The 20,597-nt window shown below is 40.2% G+C and overlaps 1 protein-coding gene across 4 annotated transcripts in view; it reads right to left on the reverse strand.

The window, feature by feature from the left end:
* LOC135717608 (uncharacterized) overlaps positions 1 to 20,597 on the reverse strand; it is a 215,107-nt gene that overhangs the window by 109,513 nt on the left and 84,997 nt on the right. Inside the window, exon 1 of one of the 4 annotated variants that reach the window (XM_065239744.1) lies at positions 4,192 to 4,619. The exons of the other annotated variants lie outside the window; for them this stretch is intronic. The gene's annotated coding sequence lies outside the window, so the exon portion shown is untranslated. Of the gene's footprint in view, positions 1 to 4,191; positions 4,620 to 20,597 lie in introns of those variants that run through there. 4 annotated transcript variants of the gene reach the window in all.

The following is a 20,597-nucleotide window of genomic DNA, read 5'->3' on the forward strand; positions in this document are numbered from 1 at the left end:
CATCCGTAAAAGAGGTCAACCAACAAATCTGATCCTAGAGCTCCACAGTTTTTTTTTTCAAAAACATTAGGAACTGTGATGTAAGAAAGAATTTGGGGTCATGGCATAAACATATACCTGTATGGCCATGGAATCGCCGTCTGGAAGATCTGAAACATCCGTAATTTGGTCAATCTATAAAACTGATCCATTAGTTCCATGGTTTTTTCGAAAACACGTGGAGCTGTGATATTTTTATTTTCATTTTCATTTTGCAGCGTTTGGTGGGGCAATGGGAGCGCAAGTCAATCCAAAGCCGAGGATAAAGGAAGGGTAATGGCTGAATAGTCTATGCGGACCACTTGAACGCCATGGGAAAAGGAAGGGATTGATTCACTGATTCATCCTTTCACATATATACCAAATTGATATTTTAAAGCAACCTTCAAAATAAACAGACAATATATGAAAAGGCTAGTTGCCTCCCTAAGCGGACCCCCGCATCCTAACTCTTTTGTCAATCTGCTTAATGTTATTATGCTGTCTAAATTTTCTTATATAAGTTCGTTTGATGATTATGATATCTTATTAGTCTAATTTAATAAATAATTGAAATCTCTAATTTACCTAATCAAACATAAATCATGCTTTATTAAGTACCTAAACTGCTATGTAGTCTAAAATTTAACGTGTTTCAAGTAATTTTGGCTTTGATCTATATTTATTATAACTTAGATCGACCCAGGTGACACCCTCAAGTGACTTAAATGCTTCACTTTGAAATTAGTTTCCCAGCTGATTTTTAAATTATATAAGGTATATGATCCAACTACACTCACACGTTTCCACTATGTCGTCCCACAAAATTACGTATGGATATGTCTCAATAGAAGCACGCCACAGTGGAAATCCCGATCCATAGTTCAAACACTTAACCCAAACCAAAATGAAGCATATATAAGATTAGTTACAATACCATGTACAAAATCGATGTTTAACGTTGTTTCCTGAGTAATACTTCAATGAAAACAACAATGAAAGCTTGTCACGCAAATAGAAGGATCACCGTTGGGCATTTTCTGAAATATTTCAATAGTATAATTCCCTTGTAAACCCAAATAAATCTATCTGCGTAAAAATAAATAAAATAAGAGTGATTTGCGGCAACACCTGCCAGTATCGCACCCAACGTCAGTGCCTATACGTAAGCGTACTACAACGCGGCTTTCAAATAAAGGAGTAACAAGTGTGATACTATCACTTCAGGCTAGAACTTTGGTTCTCTTGTGCAATGGTTCATCAGAGAGGGGAAGCTCAGTAATCCTCATCGCATGCTCATGACGCTATTCTGTCACGGAATGAGCCAACGATGCCGGACCTAAACCAACCGTCTCCAACGCTCCACTATGAAACATAAGATTAGGCCCACCCACCAACGTCCAGGTTAAAAACTAGCCAAGGGGAGGGAAAACACGTGGAACTGTGATATAACAAGAAATTTGGGGTCGTAACATAAAAATGGACCCGAATGACCATGAAACCGTCCTCCAGAAGATCCGTAAAAGTGGTGCATCGATGATACAGATTCTAGAACTACGCGGTTTTCTCAAAAACACTTCGAACTGTGAAGTTTTCGAAAAAAAATCACGGTTTTTCACAGTTTCATGTATGAAACACTTTTACGGTCCAATGGCCATCCAGGTTCATGTTTATATCACGACCCCAAATTCGTTCTTATAACACATTTCCCAATATTTTTTGAATAAACTGCGGAGCTCTAGGGACAGTTTCATGAATTTACCACTTTTAAGGATGTTCCAGATCTTCCAGAGGACGGTCTCATGCCCAGACGGTCTCATATCACAGTTCCAAGAGATTAAAAAAAAAAAGCTGCTGAGCAGTTTCATGGATAAACCTATTTTACCGATGCTCCGAATCTTCCAGAGGACGGTTCCATAACCAACCGAGTCCATATTTATGTCACCACCCCAAATTCTTTCTTACATTACAGTTCCACTTGTTTTCGAAAGAACTGCGAAGCTCTAGAAACAGTTTCATGGATGAATCACTTTTACGGATGTTCTGGATCTTTCGGAGGATGATCTCATGACCATCCAGGTCCATTTATATGTCACAACCCAAGATTATTTCTTATATCACAGGATCATTTTCATGGATTGACCACTTTTACAGATGTTTCGGATCTTCCTGAGCACGCTCCCATGGCCATCCGGTTTCGTGTTTATGTCATGAACCCAAATTCTTTCTTATATCACAGTTCCTAATGTTTTCCAAAAAACTGCGGAGCTCTAGGATCAGTTTCGTGGATTGACCAATTTTACGGATGTTCCGAATCCTCCGGAGGACCGGTCCGTTGTCTCCAGGATCCATATATAGGAACCATGACTGTATGTTGGCTAATTATGAACATTTGTACCCATTAATCTAATTTATGGATCTTAAACCACTTGCAAAACCTATAAACACTCCTTCAAAAAAACGTGTAACGACTCTTTTCGCTTTTGAATAAAGTAGCCGACCCTATTTTTAGTCTTTTTAAAATCAAAATAATCTATAGACCTTAGGAATTATAGAAAAACCACATTTTTCAAATTCATCAAAAAATGGCAAAGCTATGCCATTGCAAACTTGCCGTTACACGTTTTTCGGAGGCATCGTATTCGAAGTGTTAAACAAATTGAAAGAGCGGTAATAGAGTGTCGGTGAAAGGGATTAAAGGCCATAATGAAGTTTCGTTTAACTAGAAAATCGTCGTTACTTTCATTGAAGGCGATGAGCAAAGCAACGACGAGAAGATCCGTAGCCAGCATTTCGTTTTAAGCGTGCTTCTTTTTAATTTTCGTTTCGTGCTGCTAGTCTAGCTAGGCGTTATAGAAATGATGCGTTAAACACAAGCCGGAGGCGGCGGGTTCGATTCCCGGTCCGGTCGAGGGAATCTTTCGGGTTGGAAATTTTCTCGACTTCCCTGGGCATAGAGTATTATTGTGCTTGCCACACAATATACAAATTCATGCTTTGGTATTGGCATCGAAAGCTCTCAATTAATAACTGTGGAAGTGCATTTAGAACACTAAGTTGAGATCACGCAATAAGCTAATATGCGCTAAGTAATAAGCTTGAAATGCGAACAAGAAGAAGAAGAAGCGTTAAACACATTGTATGAAAGAAACAAAATTCGAGTTCATTTTAGAGCTTCGAAAATGTAGACCTCTGATAACGACAGATCAGCAGGAACTATGTGTCACGCCACCGAGCGACGTCCAACACGAAGAGCGAGCCTAACGACACCACCGGAATCGTCCCGTCAGCTGAATGAAGTTACAAATAACAGAGCGAACCATCGACCGCTCTCTTTTCCCAGCTAGCAGCAGTTGTAGCACCGACGAACCGACGTGACAGCTCATACCAGCTACATTCAAATTCTTGCCTATGACGCCATACTTAAAACACTTTAAACATTACCGATCGCGTCATATCATGAACAAGGACACGAACACACGTAGAATCTGTATTGTCTTGGTTTGCATCTCACCTCGTTTGAAAGATCTGTTCGCCCGTTTGACAGATCGATTCGCTCGTTTGACAAATCGAATTGTGGACAAACGAAATGCTCTAGGTAGTTTCTTCTCGTAACTTATAGTTGAGAAGTGAAGAAAATCAATTATGATAATCAATAGTAAATTTGAAGTAGAAGTAAATTACTGTTTGATGACTTCTCGAAAAATACAATTAGTCTGTTGTGACCAGCGTTTGAAAAGTTAGTAATATTTACCAAGGGAAAAGTCATAGTGGGTTTTGGTCAATTCACGTTGCCAGGCAAATAAAAAAAAACAAAATAGGCAAATTTGCGGCCGATAAACTGCGACAAAGGAGCTTTCTAGTCTAATTGTTGGCAGAGGCGGTAAATTTTAAAAAATTGTATGGGAAAAAAATGTCACCACATTATTTTCCCACACGCTTTCATAGTGACATTAAAAAAAGTCTCGTTAGCAGCTCTTATCGTAGCCAAAAGTTGAGAGCATGCATAAGCTTGTATAAGAGTGTCTAAGTCAAGAAGATTAAAGATTACTAAGCTGAATGGAAGCAGACGCAAAGTTCCACTTGGGACGTGGTAGGCAAGAAGAAAAATAAAAATAAATTGTAATAGTAATCAGATGGAAAACTGTGATATTACAAACAAATAATATTTACCGCACTATTTTCATCGCAGTTCGTAACCATACTGCATCGAACCGTACCGATGATGATCAATTCGTCAATCAATATTCCTCTGACACTATTCTTCACAGACAATGGTAAATCTAAACACACCGCTTCGCCCTTATCGAACACTTATTTGTCAGGTACTGAGTCATAACTCAACTTCTTCCGATAATTCAGCACTGCTGAACTGCATTTCCTTTGTCGAACAAAACAAAACAAACAACACACACTGATCGCGATTGAATAATCAACGGTCAACGCCGTCCACTGTGGATTTACAATGACGCAATGCAGCTCGATATAAACGCAACATGCCACAGTGACCCTCATCAGCAGCTTCCAACACCACCCGGCGAACAACCGTCTGTCACAACAATTTGCACTCAACTGGGGTCAATTTTCCCAACCACGGTTTTACTTTTTGGGATATATATTCTTCCTTTTTTTTTTGCAAAGTCACAACGAACACATTTCGAAATTTTACCTAACACTTTCACACATAATTGCACCGAAAACAAAAACAACGACACTCTTGGCACCGCCAAGCCGATGCCTCGCAGTGTAATAATTATTCTCTATTTTTATCCGATTTTCCCAACAAGCAACAACCGCGTTTGTTTGCAAACAAATCGTCAACCTTTTGTAGTGCAAGAAGAGGAAAAAAACGAAGCAGCAAAAACGCACCACCATACCACCCATGCCAGTGGATTTTTTTCATTCGTTGAAATTTAAGGTAAAAATAACGGCACCGAGGTGCACAGTGGGACTCTTCAGTGAGCAATAATTCAAAGAACAAGCACCCTCTTTTCATCAATCATACAATTGTGGTATCGGCCTCAAATAGCCTAGTCAGATAGTCCAAACCGAAGGCGACGGGTTTGATGCCCGGTCCGGTCTAGAACATATTTCCGGACTGTTTCTGCTTTTGAGCTTGCCCAGTTTCTGACATGAACCAAAGTCTATCATGCGACACCTCAAATCACATGAGAATTCAAGCTCAATGGTAGTCGATTCGAGTGTCCATGACTACATGACTGCTCATAAGGTTGAAATGAACTAAATGTCAAACGGTTAACTTATTTATCATAAATCAAAAAATAAAACTAATAATAGGTCAGAAAGGCAATATGCTAATCTAATCTAATCTAATCTAATCTAACACCAACACAGCCAGTTCTTGAAAGCATCCTGGAAAATGATATATATACCTACATCATTTTTCTTGTCTATTTGATATATGTTTCATATCGAAGATGCGTCACACATATCAAAACGGCCAGGCCTACTGTGCAGCATTTAAGGGGCAAGATGATTCAGAAAACATCGGGCCTGTTTAAATCGAAGATTTAAACACGATGCATCAGAATCCAATAAATGGATGAAACGTGGACAACTCGTACCGTACGTTCCGATTTTGGTAATTATATGATTGGTTGGTCGTTGGAAGCATCAAATCTAGAAAGGTTAAGTGATGCTCCATTTTTTCCTGACGGTTGGGGCATGAGCACTAACTCTTGTCCTAGCCTTTTATGACTTATGGCTATAGCGCCATTACTCGCTTTCCAAAAAGAGAAGAGGGAAAGGAAAAGGAGAAGGACAAAGGGAAAAGGATTATGTGAAATATATGAACATAAACAATATTTTTGATTTGAAATATACAATATAGAAATGCAGTATGGTCACTACCCGAGTCTTGTCACTATTATCATGTAATTAACATGTGATCCTTTGATTTCTGGAAAATCCTGATTCCCTAGTTTGAAGTTGTCACGACTATGGTTCGGTGGTAGATCGTATACCAGTAACGCACCACAAAAAGGTGAACTCCCAACGTTACTGGTTTGAAAAGATAATAATTTACAAAATGGAACGAACTCGCCAAGTTTAGCCAATTGAACATGAAGCCTGCTTGACATGTGTTGATGTAGAAGTCCAAATTAACCACTTCATTCGAGCAGATAAGGTGACGTTTACTACCACTCGAACTTTGAAATAAAACATTATTTTGAGATTTTTTCTTCTAGAACCACGAGAAAAGTAGGCAACATTTGTGCGTTTCATAAAAAAATAAAACTTAGTTGGTCCAGTTTTGTGAAATCACTGGTAGAAAGTCACACCAAAACTGCTTGACAAAGTGGTCAATTGTAGATGAAGCTTGACGAAGATCAACATGAACTAGTCCGAATGTCTTCCTTCGATTTGAGATAAACAAATGTTCGGATGTATGTAGTCGATTTTTGATGTGCATTGGCAAGCCTTTTCGTGGCCAATAGTCAGGTTCAACGCTGCGATTCAACGAATGATAGAGCTAATAATGGGATGAATGATCGAACGCCTCATGGAGGTTCTACTTGTCTTCGGAACAGCTTCTCAGCGGGAAATAACAGGGACGTAGAACTAAATAGAATGAGATGCAGCTCTCGCAGGGCTTCTTCTGTCTTAGTGAACTCACTGAGCAACTAGAATTTGTCTCCTGGGCCTGGTTATGGCCAGATCAGCAACCGATTATAGATTCAAAAAACTCCACGAAAAAAAACAAACGTCAGGTTCGCAAAAACGCACAGCCTACTCCTGAGTAGATTTGATGCCCGCGATCTCCCCAAAAACTTTTCGGTCAGAAAGGCAATATGCTAAGTATAACAAGTAAACCTAGCTTAGGCTTTGAGTAACCTAACTGAAATACGCGAGATGCATGTCTCTCTCTCTCTTAACAACATGAGCAGTTATTCGACAGACAACATCTTTTGAACAATCCAGCCTAAAATGCTCAAAAGCCATATCTCGATCTTGAAGTTGACTCCTTCTTTATAACGTGAGCAGTTATTTAACAGATCAAATCTATTAAACACTCCAGTGAAAATGCACGAAAGTTATATCATAGAGGTAACTCTAAGACTAGAAGGTCCCGAAATAACGTGCTCAACTTTTTGGCTCAGCTCTGGTACTCTCTTCGGTCCCAAGCTAATCGATTCACCCCTCGAAACATAGGAAAAACCAATAACTCCTCATTTTATCTGTCAAACTTTCATAGCGAATTAAAACAAATATTGCGTAGTACTAGAATTTCGACTAGAATGGGGTACGTTAATCGTTTGCTTGGGACCAATAGGCTAGTCAAGTAGTGAGCCAAATTAAAATCGTTTGTTTCGTATTGATTGTTGGTTATACATTGCACTAGGAATTAACTCCTACTTTGTAACGTGGAAAATGGCACACACATAAACAACACACAATGTGTTCTAATGAGGGTCTGAGAGGTGGTTTATCTCGAGTAATGGTCATGAGAACAATATGCTGTCTAATAAATTTAGCACAGTCCAAAATTTAAAATTAGCCGTTAGCTGTTATTTCGTCTTGGAACGAAATCAATATTTTTTGCAAAATATTATAATTCAAAATATTGTGCAGTTAGGGGAAACAGCCCTATTGTTGCGGTACGTAAGCAGTGTTAGAAGCCTATTGCAGGGCTGGTAGCGAGCACTGCTGTCAAAAATAGTGATTGTAGTGGCCATGTTGAAGAAATAAGTGACTAAATAGTGACTGATAATTGTAACAATAGTGACTAAAAAGTGACCCTGAATTGAATTAAAAATAAATTTTATTGAAAACTCAAAGGAATTTCTGAGGAGCACAACTCCTGAGAACTTCAAAGGAAAATTCCAAGGGCATTCTGAGAATAATTTCATAAAGTGTGTGGGAGAAAACAAATTCGGAGCGCAATGTTCTTTTGGTTACGCTGAATTTATCAGTATTTTTTAACAAGCCGCAACTTTACTGAAATTCATTGATTTGCCTTGAAGTTTGGACAATTTTCCTTAAGTATTCTAACCATTCGATGCAAATGGGATGATGTAAAAGTATCATATTCTTTTCATCACCGCTGGCCATTGGCCAGCGGGGCAAACGACTGGGTAATGCGTACCACCAGTACCGCGAGTACTTGAAGGATAAAATAGACCCCATTAGTGGTCCATTAACCTCTTACCCAGTAACTCCTATCCCTACCTCCTCGTGGTGTCTCCTGGGATATGAGCAACCTTAGCGAAGATCGGGTAACCAACCCCGGTGGGAGCTTTGGTCATATGCTGACAGGGAAGGGGGCCCCTAGCGGGTTCGGCCTACACGGCCTGAGCGTCTGTTCACCATGGAGGTGCGGCTCAAACAGCGTCTGACTGGCATCCAGCGGCTGAATAAGAAATGCTGTATTGTGTCAGCTAAATCTAAGATGGCAGCCCCATCTACACAATAACTGAGCGTCTGTCCACCATGGAGGTGCGGCTCAAACAGCGTCTGCCTGGCATCCAGCGGCTGAAACAAGAAATGCTTATCCCCGAAAGCTATACCCAAGATGGCAGCCCCATCACGGCGGATAGGAGACCTTAGGCTAACTACCTACTGTCCCCGAAACTTTACAACTGTTACAGAAACCAATAGAGAAAGATCACGGACTGATATTACGGCAACGACTTTTAGCGCAAAACAACGGACAAGAATTGGAACATGGAATGTACTAACGCTAGCCCAACAGGGGAAGCTGGCACAACTCGCCAGCGAGGCTCGACGCATGAAGCTCGAAATCCTGGGACTAAGCGAAGTCCGTTGGCCAAACTTTGGAGAACACAAGCTGCCGTCGGGACAGGTACTACTCTATTCTGGTATTCGAGGTGAAAACGCTCCCCGCCACCGTGGAGTTGGTTTCCTGCTTAGCGCCCAAGCAAATGCGGCGCTCATCAAGTGGGAACCTATCAATGAGAGGATAATCGTTGCCAGATTCAGAACGCGGGTTCGTAACCTAACCATAATCCAATGTTATGCGCCAACCGATGCTGCCGAGTTACAGGACAAAGAGAACTTTTACAGTCAACTGAATGCAGTCGTGGATAAAATTCCGAGAGGTGACATCAAGATCTACATCGGCGACTTCAATGCGAAGATCGGCTCCGACAACACGGATTATGAGCGTGTCATGGGGCGCCATGGTCTTGGCGAAATGAGCGAAAACGGTGAGCTGTTGGCAGAGTTTTGTGGCAATAACGACATGGTGATCGGGGGTTCGCTCTTCCCCCATCGACCAGTGCACAAAGTCACGTGGGTTTCCCGTGATGGACATACCGAAAATCAAATCGACCACATCTGCATCAGCCGAAAATGGAGAAGGAGCCTTCTTGACGTTCGGAACAAACGCAGTGCCGACATCGCGTCTGACCACCATCTCCTCGTTGGAGAGATCCGCCTTCGTATCGCGCGGGTCCAGCGGCGGGAGGAGCGGCTCGGACGGCGATTCAACACACGCCGATTGGAAGATCCAGCAGTAAAAAGGTCACTCGTCGAGGAACTGGAGACCAGAGCTGCGGATATTCCTGATGGTGGCAGCGTAGAAGAGCAATGGACGGCGATCAAGGATGCCTTTACTGAAACGAGTGAAAACAACCTGGGCGAGCTGCGCGCTCAGAGAAAGGAGTGGATCACGGATGACACTTGGAGGAAGATAGAGGAGCGGAGAAATGCAAAAGCCGCGATAGAGCGGGCGAGAACCAGAGGAGCGAAGAACCAGGCCCGCCAACTGTATTCGGCTCTCGAGAAGGAAGTGAAGCGCTCGTGTAGGCGGGATAAGCGAGCGTGGGTGGACTCCCTAGCCGATGAAGGTGAGAAAGCCGCAGCAACAGGCGATATCCGTCTCCTCTACGATATCTCACGACGCCTGAGTGGAGCAAGGATGAATCCTAGGATGCCAGTGAAGGACGCGACTGGTCAGTTGCTCACCGACCCCACTGATCAGCTGAAACGCTGGTTTGAACACTTCGAACAGCTTCTACAAGTTTCGTCGGTCAACCAGCCATCAACATCTCGGCATGAACCGCCAAGAGTGCGACGCATCACTCGCGTCAATTCTGAGGCGCCATCCCTACCGGAGATCGAAGCTGCTATCCGAACCATGAAATCCAACAAGGCTCCCGGGGTCGATCGCATATCAGCAGAGATGCTCAAAGCTGACCCCATGCTATCTGCACAAATGTTGCATCAACTATTCTGCAATATCTGGGACACCGCGACTTTTCCGGCTGACTGGATGCAGGGCGTCTTAGTGAAGGTCCCAAAGAAGGGGGACCCAACTGTATGCGATAACTGGCGTGGCATTATGTTACTGTGTTGTGTTCTCAAAGTTCTATGCAAAGTTATCCTCAACCGGATACAGGAGAAGATCGACGCGACTCTCCGACGGCAGCAGGCGGGATTCCGTGCTGGAAGATCCTGTGTGGACCATATTGTCTCGCTCCGCATAATCTTGGAGCAGGTCAACGAATTCCAAGAGTCCCTTTACTTGGTTTTCATTGACTACGAAAAAGCTTTCGACCGACTCAACCACGAAAACCTGTGGGGCGCCCTAAGGCGCAAGGGAGTTCCGGATAAAATCGTCAACCTCATCGAAGCTCAGTATGAGGCTTTCACGTGCAGGGTGCTGCACAACGGAGCCCTATCTGACCCTATTCGGGTAGTCGCTGGAGTGAGGCAAGGATGTATTCTATCACCGCTACTGTTCCTCATCGTAATCGACGAGATAATGGTTGGTGCGATCGACCGTGTGCCGAACCGTGGGTTGCTCTGGCAGCCTATTACAATGGAGCATCTAAACGACCTAGATTTGGCGGATGACGTTGCTTTAGTATCACAACGGCGTTCTGACATGCAGAGTAAGCTCGACGATCTCGCCGAACGCTCCTCAGCGGCAGGTCTCAACATCAACGTCAGCAAGACTAAATCGTTGGATATCAACACGGGAAATCCATCCAATTTTACGGTAGCTGGTCAGGAAGTGGAGAAGGTTGAAAGTTTCCAATATCTTGGCAGCCAGATAGCGTCGGACGGCGGAACCAAGAGTGACATAGGTGCACGGATCAAGAAGGCAAGGGCTGCTTTTGCGAGTTTACGAAACATCTGGAAGTCAAATCAGATTAGTCTCCGCACGAAGATCCGAATTTTCAACTCTAACGTGAAATCTGTACTGCTGTACGCTAGCGAAACATGGTGCGTATCAGCGGAGATCACACAGAAGCTGCAGGTGTTCATCAACCGATGCCTGCGGTATATAATTCGTGCTTGGTGGCCTCACAACTGGATTTCGAATGCCGAGCTCCATCGACGGTGTCACCAGAAGCCGATATCGACAGAAATTCGGGAACGTAAGTGGAGGTGGGTTGGCCACACTCTACGGAAGAGCGGAAATGAAATCTGCAAACAAGCGCTGGATTGGAATCCAGCCGGACATCGCAGCAGAGGCAGACCCAGGGGCTCATGGCGGCGAAGCCTAAACAAGGAGATTAAGCAAGTCGACCGGAATTTGACCTGGGCCCAGGTCAAGGCGAAAGCAAACAATCGCCCAGGATGGAGATCTTTCACGTTGGCCCTTTGCGCCAGGGATGGCGCTCAGGACACTTAAGTAAGTAAGTAATTCTAACCATTTAAAACGCTCACTTATTTTCCCTGAACTATGGTTACCTGAAGTTCTCTAAATTTGTTTGTCCGTAAATTTTCTGATATGTATTATATATTTAAAATTCCCTAACGTTTTAAGATCAATCATAAAATTCTTGGAATATCCCATAATTCCACGGAATTCCTTGAAAGTCGCTGCAAATTTGCTTAAGTTAATGGGATCTAAGTTCTCTGGAATTTCTTGAAGATATTTATCGCTGCTTGCTGAAAGTTCTAGCATTTTTTTTTAAATTAATGGAACTTCGTTGATATTCTCCAATCAACTTAGCTAAACTTTCGTAAGTTCTTGATATTTCCATGATATAACTCCCTTAAAGTACTCTCACGTTCTCCGGATGTTCAAATAATTTTTATCACGTTCCAGAAGTTCTATCGGAGCTTTGTTAAAGTTTCCGGTACTTCTTTAAGGTTTCTACAATTTTCTTTAAATTATTTGAACTGCTCTTGATTCTCTGATTTGTCTTGATGTTCTCGAAGCTTCCCTAAGGCTCTCGATTCTATTGAAGATAAATTTCCCTGAAATTCTTTGGACTTCTGTGAAGTTCCTGAAATATTTAAGATGTTTTCTTAAATTATCTGATGGTCTCTGTACTTCCCTGAAATACTCGGAACACCTTAAGGGTTCTCAATTTTCCTAAATTTACGATTATAGATATTTAAACTGCTCTAAAAAGTCGGAACTAAAGTCATGGGAACTGCTCTTAAGATCTGAAAACTTTTCTGAGGCGCTTAGATTTTTTTTTTAATTTGCACAATACCCCTCAAGGTTTCTACATTTCTCAAGTTTGCTTAACACCTGTGATGTGCTATAAAAAATTTAGGAACTTCATAAAAGTTTCTGAAATTTTTAAAATGTTAAAAGAACCGATTTGAGGATCTTAAAGCTTCCAGTAAGTTCCCTATAATTTCAGTGTGTTAATTCTGTCAAATTCTTCCCGACTAAAGTAGCCCAGAACTCTAATGGGCGAGAATTCAATCCCACCCTAGGAGCAACATCCTCGAGTCAGTTTTTAATAAAGCCTCAAATCAAATTTTCAGTAATAAGCAAGGCCTTACAGTTGACCGATCGGTAGGCCACCCATCGCACTGGAATCCCTTGATACGAGCTAGTTCAAGATAAGGATGATGACTGGATATGGTGACGGAGAATGTGCTTGATATGGATATCCCATAGAAGTCCATATCAATTGAGACCAATGACTGGCAAGAATATACTAGGAAAAACGCAGGGGAAAATGTTACAATTTCCATCCTGGATTATTCTGTATAACAAACTTGTAAATGTATCCCGTAGAAAATCATGCTCTGATCCTTCGTTGTAGGCATTACCCAGCCCCAGCGTAGTCAGACTTCTTCAAAATTTCCTCCTTAGGCGGCTTAATATTTATTTGCGTCCCAACTGCGAACGCCCAATGTCTCCAGGTTTGTTTTTGATTTTCATTCATTTGAATGCCGTATCGACAAGACCCTCTCGACCGGCCATGGTGTCGATGAACTTGGTTGAAGTCAAGGCCGAATAGAAGCTGTTCTGGCTGAAATCACGAGTCACAGGGATTTTTGCTGTGATTCGGATTGCGTTTTGCTAGATTTAAAGCGAACCACGATTCAAATAATACTTACAGATTTTCTTCGAGTGATCTTCGAAACCGGTTTGTCGTTGTTAAATTCTTGATTTAATTGTTGTGTTACTATTTTTATGTATGACAACAAATGCTCTCACTAACTTCACTTTTGAGTAAACAAAGTATTCAACCGAGTAGTCAACCTTAGCAATGATTTGCAAAACGTCTATACTCAGCAGTGATGCCGTTTTATATTATATTGTTTGTGTCCTAATTGTCAAAGTGTGCCCTATCGTACCGAACAGTGTGCCATACCGTGATTCGGCACAGTGTGCAGAGTTGATTACCCCTTGAGAGTACGGGTAAAATGTATCTGTAATCAGCGCAAACAGCAAAACTTAAACTATTTTATTGGGAATTGGATTGTCAGTTTAACGGTGGATCAAAACGCTACGATGTTTTATGCCCGACGTTTCAGTCTTTGGACTTAGCTTTCTTCATGGGATATAAAGTTGCACAATCTTCCGTTCAGAATAAAAAGTGTTACGATCTACTAAAACTCCCCCGATCGAAACCCAAACATAATTAATAACTTTTTAAGATCTTTAAAAGTCTACCCTAATAAACAAATACCATAAACGAACTGTATCCCGGATGGGTAAAATATCCCACAAATGGTTTGGATGATACCCCGAACACGTCGTTAAGCTCTCTTTTATGGTTATTTTTATTAGGGTAGTCTTTTCAGAATTTTTTAAACATCTAGCAATTAATTAAAGAAACCGCTTTGAAGATCTTTGATCACCCATCAAATACTCTGGACTTTCCAAAACATAATCAAAGCACCTAAAAATAAAAATATTACTTCTCTATAGTTCTCAGGACTTCTCCGAAGATCTGAAAACTTTGCTTAAGTTTTTGAACAACGTGAACTGATCTTCACTGATGATCTTGAAGCTAGCCGGAAGATCGTGCAGTTCGCATAAAGTTCTACACCAGAAGATTTTCCCTGGAAATTTCTGGACTTATGTTTCAGTTCTCAGTACTAAAAGTTTCTCGATCTTTTCCTAGAACTCATGGAGCTATCGTGAATTTATAGAAATTATCATTTACAGATCATTAAACATCCCCAAAAGTCTGGACTTTACCAAAGTTATTGGGACTGCCTTTAAGATCTCTGAGCTTGTCTGAAGATCTCTAGAGCTAGCCTGTCTGAGGTTCTTGGAAATTCTATTAAGATAATATCCATCAGATATTTGGACATCTCTGAAGTTTTCTTGACGCCCCTGACAATCTCAGAACTTTTTTTTAATTTCCTGCAGTGTCCATTTAGCAGATTGAACCACCTTGAAGTTCTCAAAACTTCCCTAAATTGCCCAAAGTGTTATAGAAGTTCTCAGATGTTACCTTATGATCCCGCAGTCTGTCTATGAAATTTTCCTGAAATCCGAAGTATTGACTTGCATTCAGCGTTGGGAAAATATCAAAAATTCAAATCTCACCAACGCCCAAGATCACGCTTGATTTTCGTAGAGGAAAATCAACAAGCAAACAACTGCGGTTGATTTTGCAAGCTGTGATATCGCAGCTCGGGAATATCAAGCTAACAAAACTCACCAGCTGCAAATCTCAACAAACTGTGGTGAGATTGAGTTTCATGATTTTTGCTTTACACCCGAATGCAACCATAACGGCTGGCAACAGTCACTTCGTGTCTGCCATCGGTGAAGAGTAAAAAGAGATAGCAAACTATACTTTCTCTTTCTAAGAAAACGATGCGCAACGGAATCATTTTTGTACCGATTCAACTTTCAGCTTGATGTTTGCACGTTGCAAATAGTCTCGCAATATCAAAGGAGCTTGTAAAATCAATATCAAGCATGATATTTTGTTCCAATATCACGCGAGCGCATGAGAGCGGAAAAATATCAATTGATTTCTGATTTTGCCAACACTGCTTGCATTACTCGGATCTTGTTTAAGGTGATTCATTGAAGTGTCCAAAGATAGCCATCGTAATGGCGGTTTGCTTCAAGTTTTCTAGAGCGAAAATCTCGCACACTGTTGCGACACCGCTCATGAAATTGGATCTACCTGCACTGCAGCAAACGTTAAGTTCCAGGTTTATTGTTGTATGTTTCGTGAGAGCTGACATTTGTGCTCTTGAAAATTGCAAGGTGTAAATGAGATTAATCAGAAATACGGATTCCACAGCGATTCACCCTAAAGTGTTTTAAAGATATGTGGACCACTCTGAAGTTCTCGTAATTATTTTGAGGATGTTTATGGAACTACCCTGAAATCAATGAAAAAATCTCTTAACATTCCGACGTTTTTTTGCCGTTCCTTGAATTTATTTGAGCTTCTATGAAGTTCCAAATATTTTAATTGAGTTCATAAAACTTCCTGTACTTTTTGAAATTGCTCGCAATTTTCCTAGCTTTAACTGTCTAAAAATTCTCGAAATATACTTATGCCCTCAGAACTACCCACAATGTTCTTGTTATTCGTAGAACTATCTCAGAACAGCCACAACGCTCACTTAACTTCTCTTAAAATCTGTATACTCAATTGAAGTCATTTAAAATCTATAAACTTTTGATAAGTTCGTGCAATTTTCCTGAATTTAATGGAACAGTTCTTGAAATTTTCCTGAAATTTATGCCCCGAGACCATTAGAACCCAATATTAAGGATTTTAAATCTTTCCCGTGGCTCTGGGCGTTTTTAAAGTTCTCAGAGCTATCATGAAGTTATCAGAAGTTCTTTGAAACTCTCGGAATTAACATGAAGTTCCCTAAGCTATGATTCCCGCAGTTTTTCTGATGTTAAGGAGAAGCTTAAATAGCCGAAAAATACGTTTTAATTTATTCTAAAACAATTGTTTTCTATCTATGCTCTACTTCTATGTTATTTTTATATAATATTCTAAAGAAAATTTACGTGTAAAAATATTTTTTTCTATGTCAACATGGCACAAAGTTGGACTCAAAAAACCGCCAAAAACCAGAGTTTAGAGTCAAAACATTTTTTATGATGAGATAGAAAGAAAAAATGTTAAATGTAACTTTATTTAGGAATCAGCACATTGTGCCGAAATTTCGACACAGCTTGGGCACATCCATTGGCACACCTTCGGCACAATATTGTAGGCATTGGATTGTTAAAAACAAAAGGGGAGCACTGCTGGACAACTGTCATCGAAGATGTTCACAACATTACGTGCTGTTTGACTGTATATTCAGGAACATCCTCTAATTGAATATCCCAGAGGAGCTCAGACCAGCAGTTAGCTTATAGATCTAAATACGTAGTTTCTAGAGTGGACTCAAGAAAAAGAGGCAGTTAATCAAACCCAATTAGTACCCTTAATTCAAATAATGCTGCAACTCACACAAGTCTATTCATCATCCTCTAAAGTCGGTTTCCAACAAAGTTCCCCACCGGTTCCACGAAAGGCTTGGTTTCTGGTCTGCCTTTGAGGACATTATAAAACCCTAAAACACAGGACTTTTACTATCCTATGAACACAAAACACCGAAATTTCGCACACCCGCCACTTCCCACGTCCGTGCGATTTCAAACAAAAACATTCAAGGTGTCAGAAATACCGGATTGCCGCACTGCAAAAAATTTATTTTGATATCACATCAAAGTGGATGCACTTCAATCGTATCAAAAATATGGTGTAATATTACTTACCAAAAAGGACAAAATTATCATTAATACAGTGCATGAACTGACATAACGCTGCTTTTACTGCATTTGTTTATTTTTGTGGCCATGAAAATTACATGAGATTTTCGACATCATTGAAGTGCATCCTCTTGGATGTAAGATTAAAATTTATTTTTTGCTGTGCGGGATGGGTATTTTACAAACCATCGCAGCTTGCTCTATGACCGGCACAATCAGCACATCTGCAGCACACTTGTGGCACACTGGCAAAAAAGCTGACCCCAGATTGGTGTGTAGAGTGACCTACCCCTTGGGATTTCCTTAGATTCCTGGGAAAATTTAAGTGTGAAATATTTTTTTCTATTGCTATCATGAAAAACCAAACTACAACAAACTCGAAAGGTCGGTTAATGCCGCTTTTTGAGTGAGTCCAATGTTTTGCCATAATAGCTCAGAAAAAAATGTTTTTACACGTAGATTAAAAAATGGAAACAAACTGATGGTTTTTGATTGTTGGTATCCTTTTCTACACAGCAAAAAAATAATTTTGATATCACATCAAAGTGGATGCACTACAATCATGTCGAAAATTTCATGTAATTTTTATGACCACATAAATAAACAAATGCAGTAAAAGCAGCGTAATGTCAGTTCATGCATTGTATTAATGATAATTTTGTCCTTTTTAGCAAGTAATATTACACCATATTTTCGACATGATTGTAGTGCATCCACTTTGACGTGATATCAAAATTATTTTTTTGCTGTGTAATATTGTTAAATAAATCAAAACGTACTTTTTCGCTGGGGGCGTTAATGGAACTGAAATAGAGTTTTCAAAATTTTCCTGGAATTCTCGGAACTTCATAAGAGATCCCGTAGTTTTCCTGATGTTCATGACGCTCCCAAATACTTTAAACTGATCTGGACGTTGTTATTGGAGCATCTGTAAAGTTTCGTTATTTTTTTAATTGATCAAACGGTCCTGAACTGTTATAAATTAAATCGTATATGATGTGAAATCAATAGAAAGCAATAGAAATTTCCACATGAGTCTCCTTTATGGATTGTAAATGATTTGTTTGTTTGTATATATGTTTGTATATCACAGAATCAACTTTGAATATACGTGCATTCTGGTTGTTTGGGCAAGTATGTGATCATTTGCGGCCATTTTTAACGTGGAAATTCACATTCGCCACATATCATGTCTTGTCGGAATTTGAATAAGTAAGAAGGATCAGATCTCACATCAGGTGGATAAATTCATGATTTTATTCATTTTTTTTTTAACTCTCAACTTCCACGAAAGATCGATGTTCATTCAAATTTCATTTACGCAAATCTTCTAGACATTGGCATTAAAAAAAAAGCAACCAAACTAGCCCATCTACCAACTGCAGCAATCGAACGCTCTTCAAATTCTTATCAGTGATTTTTAGGAAGCAACTTTTTTACCAGAGGCGACCTTTGCAACCTTAGCTGCTGCTGGCAACTGGTTAAGATAATACCATATGCCCTACTTTGGTAGTGTGTTAATCGGCTGACATTTTGGGTTCAGTGTCATGATGATTAGTCGAATGTATGATTACAGACTACGTTAGAATCATGGCAAAACTAGTTAAGAACCAACGAACAAGGTGAGTCAAGCCAAACATTTGTGGTCACTTAACCTGTTACGCTGGTAGATTACATTTTTGAGGTGCGCTACTGGTGTAATCACTCTGGCCATAAGGTCTTCTTGTTGACCGTTATGAGCCTCGGTTTTGAGATTAGAAACAAGGAAATGTTCCGACCAGGGTTCTGATGCATGGTCCAGTATCAGTATCTTCGCTTGTTTTTGTCTAAGAGGAAGAGGAGACAGCTGGCTTCTTACTCTTTTATCTCTATCTCTATCTATATCTATCTGTCCGCTCAAGGACACTGAAAATGGTGTGGGAAATCCTCGGCTCGGAGGATCCCAGCTGTACGGCCAATTCCCTCTTCAAGGGGAATACCAAAGGTATGGATGGGGTTTACGAAATGCTCGACTTGCAGGGATTATCCCATTGTGAGCCTTGAGAAAGGCTGATTGTTTTCGGCTTGTCACGGAAAAGGAGAATGCGTATTTGTTTAGTTTAAACTTTGTATTTGATGATCCGTTCGATACACGCGTGTGCGCTTTGCGCGAAAGGTGGCTACTTTTATATGATAAATTCTTCTTCTTCTTCTCCTCTTTTGCTATCTTCGTGGCTGCTGTGCTATGCTATGAAATCCTTCTAGTGGGAGGAGCGAAAGCTTGCGTCAACATGCTCACTTTCGGTAGTGCGTGTGTTGAAGTGGAAAAGGGTTGAAAAGTTAGTGGGGTGACCGATTACCCGCGGTCGGCTCGGGGTTAATGGATGGGACTTTGCCAAATAATATGAGGCGGAGAACGGGGATCAATCTAATCAGCACTAAAAAGAATTAATACAAGAAAATCACACAAAACGTTCGCCTCGTGCGCGAAAACTATCTCTATCTCTATCTTACGCACTTCAAATCGGCCAATCACGAGCTGGTTCTCGTTTGACAGAAAAGTTATTCGTTTTCGCCCCGTAGTGTCTCCTCTTTCTCTTAGGTTTTTGTTCACTAAGGACACCTACTTTGATTGATGAAAAGGCACGTATTTGGAGAGGTCTCAGAGTTTATCAAATGATACGGAGCTTCACAATTGAATGAGGATTATTGTTGAACCAATTTTGATTGATGAAAGAGCGTGTCTTTGGAAAGGTCCTAGAACTCATCACAATTGAATGGGGCTTCTTGTGAGAAGAGGTACTATGACATGAACTTAGCAAAGGACACATATATATCACAAAAGCTCAATGTGTTGGGCGCAGTTATTATGACTCGAACAATGACCAGAAAAAAAATAATCCATAACATATTACAGTTATGCATTAAAGTCACTAGGCCAAATTATATCTGGCTGAATGGGTTATAAGACAAACTTGTTAGGAATGAAAAAAAAAATTACTAGTTAAAAATGAAATTTATAGAAAATTGTGTTGACTAGAACTTTTCTTCAAAATAACAATATTAACAATCCTCGTGATCCCAGATTTAGAGAAAAATAATTAAAACGAGAAATTTTGAAAAATCACTTAAATCACAAATTTGAAGAAAAAAATATTATGGGCATTACATATGTGAAACGTGATCATCAAAAATCGACCATTTCTGGGATTTTAAGTGGTATAGTAGGACATCGATCTGTATATTAAAGTTCATATGCTATAAAAATAATTCTAATGTGGTTTATAATTCTATTGCCGCGGATACATTTGTATGAGCATGAGCATTATTTGTATAATAATTATGAGTACTATACAACAACTATACACAAACTATACAAGTGTGACCATGGATGTGCTCATAATTTATTATACAAATAATGCTCATGCTCATAGTTTGTCATCCACCTTATGCTTACTTATGTTTGAACTTATGCCTTTATATTGCCCTAACCATTTACGTTACTTATTTATAAGAATATAGCTAGCTTTGAAAAATTCACCTTGCTTCACGCAGCAAAACATTAATTAACGTTTGCATTAAAAAAGTATACATTTTTTCCTGATTGATTCGATGACCTAAAGATTAATTCCGAAATTTTATTTCAAGCAACCATATTTTAACT

This window comes from Ochlerotatus camptorhynchus, unplaced genomic scaffold (genome assembly GCF_037179485.1).
Source record: "Ochlerotatus camptorhynchus isolate MF236.1 unplaced genomic scaffold, CSIRO-AGI_Acam_v1.1 ptg000006l, whole genome shotgun sequence".
Lineage (NCBI taxonomy): Eukaryota > Metazoa > Arthropoda > Insecta > Diptera > Culicidae > Ochlerotatus > Ochlerotatus camptorhynchus.